This window comes from Monodon monoceros, unplaced genomic scaffold (genome assembly GCF_005190385.1).
Source record: "Monodon monoceros isolate NGI ecotype Baffin Bay Population unplaced genomic scaffold, NGI_Narwhal_1 Super_Scaffold_16, whole genome shotgun sequence".
Taxonomy (NCBI): domain Eukaryota; kingdom Metazoa; phylum Chordata; class Mammalia; order Artiodactyla; family Monodontidae; genus Monodon; species Monodon monoceros.
The window spans coordinates 80685442-80696446 of NW_021703772.1; the positions used below are offsets into that span (position 1 = coordinate 80685442).

Sequence of the window (11005 nt, forward strand, 5' to 3'; positions counted from 1 at the left end):
TCTGTCTTCCAGGTCACTTATCTGTTCTTCTGCCTCAGTTATTCTGCTGTTGATTCCTTCTAGTGTATTTTTCATTTCAGTTATTGTATTTATCTCTGTTTGTTTGTTCTTTAATTCTTCTAGGTGTTTGTTCTTTAATCCTTTTAGGTTTTGTTAAACATTTCTTGCATCTTCTCAGTCTTTGCCTCCATTCTTTTTCCAAGGTCCTGGATCATCTTCACTATCATTATTCTGAATTATTTTTCTGGAAGGTTGCCTATCTCCACTTCATTTAGTTGTTTTTCTGGGGTTTTATCTTATTCCTTCATCTGGTACATATTCCTCTGCTTTTTCATTTTGTCTGTCTTTCTGTGAATGTGGTTTTCGACTGTCTGCTGCTTTTAAAACATTTAGCCTGTTTTCATTTGAAGTATGAAGTGAGAGCTGCTTTTTGTTTCCATTTGACATGGTGGACATTGGTGGGCATTTGGAGTTAGATTGGCAAGCAGGATGCTACTTCTTATGATCCACTGTCCTCAGTATCTACTTAGCACAGAAATTGGCAGAAAGATCTAGTCACTAATCCTGGAAGAAAGGAGGGAGTGTAGGGCAGCATATTTTGTTGTTTCCATCAGCAGTCCTGCCGAGGGCCGCCCAGGATCCCTGGCAGAGTGTGAGGGAATGAGGTAGAGAGATGCATTGGGCAGTCATTCATTCACAAATATTTACTGAACACCTACTGGGTGCAGACACTGCTCTGGGAATAAAAAGAGTATATAAGAAAGACAAAGTCTGTTCTCTGAGCTTACACTTTCCTGGAAGGAGACTATTTGTTTTGTCTCCTATGTCAGGTGATGAGAAGTACTATAATGAAAAATAAGGTAGGTTAAGTGAAGACTGCAGTAGTTTGAAACAAGCTGGATATAGTACTACAAATCATCAAAGTTTAGTCTCTCTCTGTTTTCCAGCAGAGAAATATGGCCAGAGTTGGTATGGTATTGGGCAAAAAAGAGACGTTCATTTGGAGGAACGGGATTACATATTGAATAACTTGATCTTAAAGGATTTCTTTCATGCAGAATCTCTTTGTTATACTTCGCATAGTTCCCAGACATGATTTACAATGTGTTATAAAACATAGTACCAAGTGATGAGAAATAAATGAAGAAATACAAGCAAAGGGAAAATAAAGTTCATTTCTTTCATCATTGTTTTCCAGAATTGTTTAGGTTTGGTAGCAGGGGAAGAAGGAAGTATGGTGATAAAAAATGTGGTGATTCATGCTCAGGCTTCATTATTTAAAAGGTGACAAAATAGGGCTTCCCTGGTGGTGCAGTGGTTGAGAGTCCTCCTGCCAATGCAGGGGACACGGGTTCGTGCCCTGGTCCAGGAAGATCCCACATGCCGTGGAGCGGCTGGGCCTGTGAGCCGTGGCCGCTGAGCCTGCACGTCCGGAGCCTGTGCTCCGCAGTGGGAGAGGCCACAACAGTGAGAGGCCGGCGTACCAAAAAAAAAAAAAAAGAAAGGTGACAAAATAAATTTTTGATGCCTCAGAAAGTTATAACTTTTTTGGGTCTGTGTGTAAAGAGTCAATTTTATTTGATAGGAAAAAATAGTCTCTATACTAAAGATGTATATGAAAATTATCTCCTGAGTTCAAAGAAATTTAATAGTATTTTTTAGGTCAGTATGAAGTGCATTAAATGTTAACAGAGATCGAAAGCCTAATTCCAGGGTCAAATAATATGGTATAAATAAAAATTGGTGAGAATTTAAGTTTGGACTTATAACTAGCTGGGAAAATATACAAATTCAAATTAAAATTTACAGCATACAAGTGTTATGCAGAGGTAATTTTGATTACCTATTTTTATTGGCTTGTTTTGTTTTCTTATTGTTGAGTTTTGCGAGTTCTTTACATAATCTGGATATATGTGCTGTGTCAGAAATGTGATTTTTAAATAAATTCTCTCAGTCTGTGCCTTATCTTTTTATTCCCATAGCAGTGTGTTTCTCAGGGCAAAAGTTTTTTTAGCTTTAGTAAACCAATGTATCAATTTTTCTATGGAATAGACTTTTGTTGTTGTATCTAAGATTCTTTGCCAAACTACAAGTCTTAAAACTTTTCTACATTTTCTTCTAGAAGTTTCATAGTTCTGTGTTTTACACTTAGGTTTATGATCCATTTTGGGTTAAGTTTTATATAAGGTGTAAACTATGAGTCAAGAATTTTTTTTTTTGCATGTGGAATTCCAGTTTTTCCAGCACCATTTGTTGAAAAGACTATAATTCCCTAGAATTGTATGGATATTTTTGTAGATAATCAGTTGGCCATAATTGTAAGGATTTATTTCTGGATTCTCAATTTTATTCCATTGATCTGTAAGCCTACTTTGTGCCAACACTACACTGGCTTGATGCTGTGACTTTATAATAAATTTTGAAAATAGGTAGTATAAATCCTCCAAGTTTATTTCTTTTCAAAATTGTTACGGCTCTCCTAGTTCCTTGGCCTTTTCATATAGGTTGTAGAGTCAGCTTGTCAATATCTGGAAAAAGTCCTGCTGGGATTTTGAATGGGCTTGCATTGAATCTATAGATTCATTTAGGAAGAATTGATATCTTTACAATATTGTATATTCCAGTCCATTAACACAATATTGTTTATCACTTTGTTTATTATTTCTGTTTTTATTTTTTTATCAGCATTTGGTACTTTTCAGGATATAGATCTTCCACGTTTTGTTAGATTTATACTTTAGTATTTCATTTGGGGGTTGCTCTTGTTGCTAATATAAAGAAATACAATTGATTTTTGTATTTTGATACTGTATTCTGTTACCTCTCTGAAGTCACTTATTCTAGGAGGTTTATTTATAGATTTTGGGGGATTTTCTACACAGACAGTCATGTTATCTGTGATTAATGACAGTTTTATTTTTTCCCTTCCAATCTGGACGCCTTTTATTTCTTTTACTTGCCTTATTCTACTGGCTAAGTCGTGTAGTACAATGTTTAAAAGGAGTGGTGAGAGAGAACATCCTTGCCTTGTTTCTCATAATAGGGGAGAAGTAATCTTTCACTATGAAGTATGTTAGCTGAGAATTTTTATAGGTGCCCCATGAGGTTAAGGAATTTCACTTGTATCCCTAGTTTACTGAGAGTTTTTATTATGAATGGATTTTGAATTTTGTTGTATACTTTTTCTCTGTCTATTGACAGGGTCATGTGATTTATTCATATTTACTATGGTGAATGACATTGATTGATTTTCAGATGTTGAACCAGCTTTGTATTCCTGGGATAAACCCTACTTGGTTGTAATGTATTTTTGGAAGAGACTGTGTAAGATTGCTATTTTTTCCTCCTTCAGTATTTGGTAGAATTCATTAGTGAAACCATCTAGGCCTAGAGTTTTCTCTGATGGAAGGTTTTTAAACTACAAATTTAACTTCTTTAATAGATACAGGACAATTCAGGTTATCCAGTTTTTCTTGATAAGTTTTAATTGTTTATATCTTTCAAGGAATGGGTCTTCTTCACCTAAGTTGTCAAATTTATGGATATAGAATTGTTTGTGGTGTTCTCCTATTATTCATTTAATGTCTTTGGGGTCTGTAGTGATGTTCCCCCTTTCATTCCTGATATTGGTAATTTGTGTCTTCAGTCATTTTCTTAGTCTGTCTAGAAGTTCAGCAACTTTATTAATCTTTCACAGATCCAGATTTTGATTTCATTAATTTTTTCTGTTTTCAATTTTATTGATTTATGCCCTTTTTATTTCCTTCACCTTGCTTTGGGTTTAATATGCTCCTGTTTTCTTAAGGGGTAAGCTTATATTACTGATCTGAGATTTTTCTTCTGTTTTAATATAAGCATTTAGTGCTATACATTTCCCTTTAACCACCGCTTTAGCCTGCATTCAACAATTTTGATATGTGCATATTCATTTTTATTTATTTAAAATTAAAATATTTAAGATTTCCCTTGAGACTTCCTCTTGACCCATGTGTTATTTCAAAGTATGTCATTTACTTTTCAAATACTTGGGAATTTTCCAGAAGTTTTCTTGTTATCAGTTTCTAGTTTAATTCTCTTATTGTCCCATAATATAATTTCTATTTATTTATTTATTTATTTTTGGCTGTGTTGGGCCTTCGTGTCTGTACGTGGGCTTTCTCTGGTTGTGATGAGCGGGGCTACTCTTCGTTGCGGTGCACAAGCTTCTCATTGTCGTGGCTTCTCGTTGCGGAGCACCGGCTGTAGGTGCACAGGCTTCAGTAGTTGTGGCATGTGGGCTCAGTAGTTGTGGCTTGAAGGCTTTAGAGGTCAGGCTTAGTAGTTGTGGTGCACTGGCTTAGTTGCTCCGCGGCATGTGGGATCTTCCCAGGCCAGGGCTCGAACCCGTGTCCCTTGCATTGGCAGGCAGATTCTTAACCACTGTGCCACAAGGGAAGCACCATCCCATAATATAATTTGCATGATTTTTATTCTTTTAAATTTGTTCACATTTGTTTTATGGCCCAAAATATCTTGGTGAATGTTCAGTGTGCACTTGAAAAGAATGTGTATTCTGCTATTGTTGGGTAGAATGTTCTGGAAATATTAGGTGAAGTTGCCTGATAGGTTTGTTCAGGTCTCCTGTGTCCTTGTTCATTATCTATCTACTTGTTTTATCAGTAACAGAGAGGCATGTTAGAATAGAATCTCCAACTACAATTGTCAATTTTAAAATTTCTTGTTTCAGTTCTGTCACTTTTTGATTCATGTATTTTGACCATTTGTTCTGAAGTGCAACTTTAATAGTATAATAGCTAGTTATTTTACCAGTGAAAGCAAGTTTTTTCTGGACTAGCCAAAGGAATTGCAATTCAGGATATGTGAACTATGGTATACCATAGGCAAACCCAAAAACAAGGAAGGGGAACTTTTATAGGGAAAAGCGAAACTTGGAAGGAGCTGTAATAACCAAAGAGACCTGTTGCAGGAAACTGGGAGTCCAGTGTATGGAGGCTTCTCATTGGTTGGGCTGCTACAGTGTCTGATTGGCTGGACTGCCTTCCAGCAGAGAGAAGCAGCAGCAATACCTTCCTGTTTGGAGTAATAGATGGTGCATGGTGGGCCCTGAGAGCTCCCCCTACAGGCCATCCCAACTCCAATTTTAGCGGAGGTTTTTAATTCCACAGTGCATACATATTTAGGATTGTTATGTCCTCTTGGAAAATTGATCCTGTTCTCATTATATAATATTCCTCTTTATCCTGGTTAATATTCCTTGTTCTGGGGTCTACTTTGGGTGTTAATAATATAGCTACTCCAGCTTTCTTTTGCTTAGTGTTTGCAGCCGTATCTTTTCCTATTCTTTTCATTTTAACCTGCCTGTGTCTGTATATTTAAGGCACATTCCTTGTAAACCTCAGATAGTTGGGTCTTACTTTTTTTTTTTTTTTTTGCGGTACACGGGCCTCTCACTGTTGTGGCCTGTCCCGTTGCAGAGCACAGGCTCCGGACGCACAGGCTCAGCGGCCATGGCTCGTGGGCCCAGCCGCTCTGTGGCATGTGGGACCTTCCTGGACTGGGGCACGAACCCGTGTCCCCTGCATCGGCAGGCAGACTCTCAACCACTGCACCACCAGGGATGTGCGGGTCTTACTTTTTAAATCAATCTAACAATACCTGTCTTTTAACTGGTGTATTAGACCATTCACATTTACTGTGGTGTTAATATGGCTTAATTAAAAGCTACCATCTTGCTAGTTATTTTCTCTCTGTTCCATTTTTCCCTATTACCTGAGCATTTCTTGATTCCCTTTTATCTCCACTTCTTATTTATGCTTCTTTAACATTTTTAGTGATTCCCCTAGAGTGTTTATTTATATCTATATATCTTTAATTAATCAGAGTCTACTTTCAAGTAATATTACACTGTTTCATGTGTAGTCTAAGGAACTTTCAGCAGTATATTTCCAACCCTTCTCTTCCATCCTTTGTGTTATTGTTATTTTTTTTCTACATATGCTGTAAACAAAATATTGTTACTGTTTTTGTTTTAGACCAAGGGTCAGCAAACCTTTTTTTTGTAGAGGCCCAGAAAGTAAATATTTTGCTCTGAGGCCACATGTGGTCTCTACTGCATATTCTTTTTTTTCTGAAACAACACTTTAAAAATATACAAACCATCCTTAGCTCACAGGTCATACAAGAACAGACTGCGGGCTGCATTTGCTTTGCAGGCCATAGTTTGCTGATTTTCTTTAAACATTCAGTTACCTTTTATAGCAATTAAATATCAGAAAAAGAAGAATTATATTTGGCATTCATTTGTTCCATTTCTAACACTTTTCATTTGTGTACATCCAAATTTCTGTCTGGCATCATATTCCTTCTGACTATAAAAGCTCATTTAGTATTTCTTGTAGTGTAGGTCTTTTGGTAATGAATTCTTTCAGTTTTTGTTTGCCTATTGCAGTTATTTCTCCTTCATTTCTGAAGGATATTTTCACTAAGTACAGGATTCTGTGTTGACAGTTTATTTCTTTCAGTACTTCGAAGATGTTGCTTCATTGTCTTACTTGCATGCCTTCTGACAAGGTGTCTTCTGAAAATTTTATCTTAGTTCCTTTGTATTTAATATTTCATTTTTTCCCACTGGGTTTGAGACTTTCTTTCTTTTTTTTTTTAGCTTTCAAAAACTTTTAAAAACATTATAAAGTTTTATAAAATGTCACAAAATACAAGTTAAATCAGTCAGATATTTTGAATAACCTTGCAATTTACTACAAAAGTCAAGTATTACAAATGCTTGTGGATTTTTATTTATAGGAATTTCCTGAGGATTTCATTTCTACGTATATAAAACCCCTTCACCATGTCCAATATGAACTATTTTTTTAAGTTCTCTCATTTAAACATTTAAAATTGCTGTACCATTTAAATTGCTTCAATTTAAGTATTTAGTGATACTTCTTTATATAAAAATACACATACATAAAACAAAATAGCACCTATCATTTAGATTTCGGAAAGAAATGCAGCTTTTTAGTTAGCATTGAGGCAAAGCAGGGCACCTGCTTCTTTCCAATTGCACTTGGGTCTCTGCAGATATCCACTAGGCGCTGAGAAACTTGCCTGTTCACCAGCGTGAGGAGTTCTGTGAATTCTAAGGAGGAGTTGAATTTTCCCAGCATCTCGCATAAATCTTGAATGTATCATGAGCCAGTCACAGTTTCCCGATGAAAATAATAACCTTCTGCCACAAAGTAACACATGACAAAGTCTGCTCCAGCAGGAAGTGTATAAACTGAGGCTGAATCCACCTGGTTAGGTTGACGTCCAGCTTGTCTGTCTGATGATCCACTACATCCAAAGGGATGACTGGCACATCATGCTGGTTTCCCCGACATGCCTGAATGTTAAATATCTTGGGTCTTCCAACCAGGCTCTGACACTTGTCTCCTTTGAACAAGCCAGTCAGTGTCTGAATTTCAGTTTTGGCATCATATGCATAGATGTGGTTGCCTTCACCATGACTCAGGAAAACACACAAAAAGTAATCGGCATCTGCGTGGCTAGCGGTTGACGCCTCGTGAATTCTGAGCAGTAGTTCTTCTGCTTTAAGATCAGCAAAGCATTTCACTTCAAGTCCTAGATCTGAAAACCTGGGCTTAAGATTGTCTCTGTCGGTGCTGGTGCCCCGCCTGTCTGGCAGGGTTAAGTGCCAGAAGATCCTCTCATGATTGAAGATTAAAGCAATTCCTCTCCTCTCGTGGTCCCTTTTGTACGTTTCTGCCGTATCAAACACTTCTCTGTTTATGAAAAGTTTAAAAAACAATCACTTAAGCCATATTAAATAATGAGCTCCTCCAAGCCCAAGGTCAACAGATAGAGTAGATAGAGGTCTGCTGCATCCTCCCCCTCTTCCAGGCAGACAGACCACTGGTGTGCCCCAGGAAAGCCTCCCAGCCATACTGGCAAGGAAAGTCCTGAAATACTGGGTTGGGCAAAAAATTATTTTGGTATTTAAGTAAAAAGACACATATTCCATTTTCACCAAGAACTTTATTGAACAACGTATTCACCATTTTGTTCCATTACCTTGTGCCATTTTTCAGGCTACTTCAATTCCATCTTCCCAAAACTTTTTATCTTTTTGAGCAAAGAACTGTTCCAGGTGCCTTTTACAGTATTCCAGGAAATTGAAATTTTTTCTAATTAAGAGAATTTTGTAAAGACCGAAATAAATGGAAATCCGAAGGTGCAATGTCTGGTGAATACGGCGGACGAATCAGAACTTCCCAGCCAAGCTGTAACAGTTTTTGCCTGGTCATCAAAGAAACATGCAGTCTTGCATTATCCTGATGCAAGATTATGCGTTTTCTGTTGACTAATTCCGGACACTTTTCGTCGAGTGCTGCTTTCAGTTGGTCTAATTGGGAGCACTACTTGTTGGAATGAATCGTTTCATTTTCCAGAAGGAGCTCATAATAGAGGACTCCCTTCCAATCCCACCATATACACAACATCACCTTCTTTGGATGAAGACCGGCCTTTGGTGTGGTTAGTGGTGGTTCCTTTTGCTTGCCCCACAATCTCTTCTGTTCCACATTATCGTACAGTATCCACTTTTCATCTCCCGTCACAATTTGTTTTAAAAATGGAATGTTTTCATTACGTAAAGAATCACATGTGGAAATATGGTCAAGAAGGTTTTTTTTCACTTATGTGGAACCCAAACGTCAAAGTGATTAACATAACCAAGTTGGTGTAGATGATATTCAGCGCTTTATTTGGATATTTTGAGTATGTCAGCTATCGCCTGCGTGGTATAATGTTGATTGTCCTCAATTAATGTCTTGATTTGATCTCTCTCAACTTCAGCTGGTCTACCTGACCATGGAGCATTGTTCAGTGAGCAGTCTCCAGCGTGAATTTTTTTAAACCACTTTTGACACGTTTGATCAGTCACAGCACCTTCTCCATACACTGCACAAATCTTTTTTTGCGTTTCGGTTGCGTTTTTACCCTTCTCATAGGGAAGGCATCTGTTTCTGTCATGTTTTGCTCACCTGCACCGCGAGCCCCACGGAGCCCTGGTGCCGAGCTCATTGCAGCTGAGTGCACAGCACTGTTGCCTAGGCGGCCTCCTCTTCCTGTAGCCGGGCCACAGCCCCCCAAGATTTTCTTTTTGTCTTTGATTTGCAGCCTCTGATATGCCTCTGTGTGTGTGTGTGTGTGTGTGTGTGCGTGCGTGCACACGCGCGCACATGCTCATATGTGCACATGCCTGCACATGCTTAGTTTTTATCCTCTAGCATTCTTGAGTTTTTGGTTCTGTGGTTTGGTATATGTCATTAATTTTAGAAAATTCTTAGCAGTTATTTCTTCAAATATTTCTTTTGCCCTATTCTCTTTCTTTTCTCCTTCTGAAATTTCAACTACACCTAGGTTAGGACTTTTGGTATTATTCCACGGCTATTGGACACTTTGGTTTTGCTTCATTCCTCTTTTTGTTTCTCCTTATTTTAGTTGGGGATTTCTGTTGACCTGTTTTCAATTCACTGATTCTTTCCTTGGATGTATCACATCTACTGAAGAATGCCTGTTGAGAGCATTTTTCATTTCTGTTATTGTGTTTAGCCTTTCCAGCATTTCCATTTGATTCTTTCTTATAGTTTCTATCTGTTTAAAAATATGCATTTGATCTTTCATGTTGCCCACCCTTTCTATTAGGGACTTTTACCATTAATTACGGTTATTTTAAATTCTGTGTCTGATAACTTCCCCATATGTGTCATATCTGAGTCTGGTTCTGTTAATGGCTGTGTCTTTTGGCAGTGTTGTTTTTCTTTTTGTACACCCTGTAATGTTTTGTCAAGATGTGGACCTCTTGTGCAGGCCATTAGAGGCTGAGATAAATAGATTTTATTCCTGGAAATGGAATGCCTTTCTATTTCTGCTAGCCCTTTCGTGTGGGGAATTGATCATTCTGGTCAGGAGTTGACTGGATTTGAGGTGTGTTGTTGGTGAGCCTATCCTCAGGGCACCACCGACTTCAGATTCCTCTAGTGACACCTTGAGTTTAGAGTTGGGGCTGGCTTGCTGAAGGGCTTTTCTCATTGTTTCAGTGTCAGCCTTCGGTCTTCCTTCTGCACTGTGGCTCAGAGTGGTTGGTCTCCATGCTCTTTCAACTCTCCCAGCAGTGTTCCATTGTTATTTGTTACTTGATGCTTGTTAGCCAGTGTCCAGGTGCATCTACCTCAGGTAAACAAGTGCTCATGTCTTGTCTCTTCCTACAGATGCCTGGTTCGCCTCAGATTCTGGGCTAGTTTGTTCCACTGAGACCTCAGCTGTCTAATGGATTCAAGAAAGATATGAACTTGTAGTTGATCTGACTTTTTATCTGTAAGCATGGGAATGATGCTCTTTTCAGCTCTCTACACCCTGAGCAGAATTCAAAAGCCATGATTTGATGTTTTCCAGCTCTTTCTTTTTATTATATTCATGTAAAATCCCGGAGCTATTTTCCTTCCCTCTATGCTTTATAAAATGTCATTTTTTACATTTTACACATATAAATCAGGGGTTTGCAATTCTTACCTGGGAAACAGAAATAAAATACAAGTGTTGGGCCCCAGTGTTTTAATTGATATATGTTGGGATCCAGGCATGGGTATCTTCTACAGGTTCCCCAGATGATTCTGATGTATCCCTAGGTTGAGAACCCTTAGTCTAAGTATCACTTATAACTTTTCCTTTCACAGAGGTGCTGTTCCAGGATAAACGATCAAATGAAATTTCAGGCTGTATACATTCACCCCTGTAACTCTGTGGAGTTGTTTCCCTCCTAATTGTTCTTTCAGTGGCAGCTAAGTGCCTGTGATCTAGACCGGCAGTCTCATAGAATGGGGCGGAAACTTGGAGTTCTTCCTATTTAACTTTCCACTAATGTGAATATCCTCCTTGACAATCTCTGGCTTTGGTGCTGCTTGGGGTCTTTCAGGGGCTGGAAGCTGTCTGCCATTCACAA

The 11005-nt window shown here is 38.2% G+C and overlaps 1 pseudogene; it reads right to left on the bottom strand.

Moving 5' to 3' along the window:
* Window positions 1-6986: 6986 nt before the first annotated feature.
* LOC114896814 lies at window positions 6987-9084 on the bottom strand (annotated as a pseudogene).
* Window positions 9085-11005: the final 1921 nt, after the last annotated feature.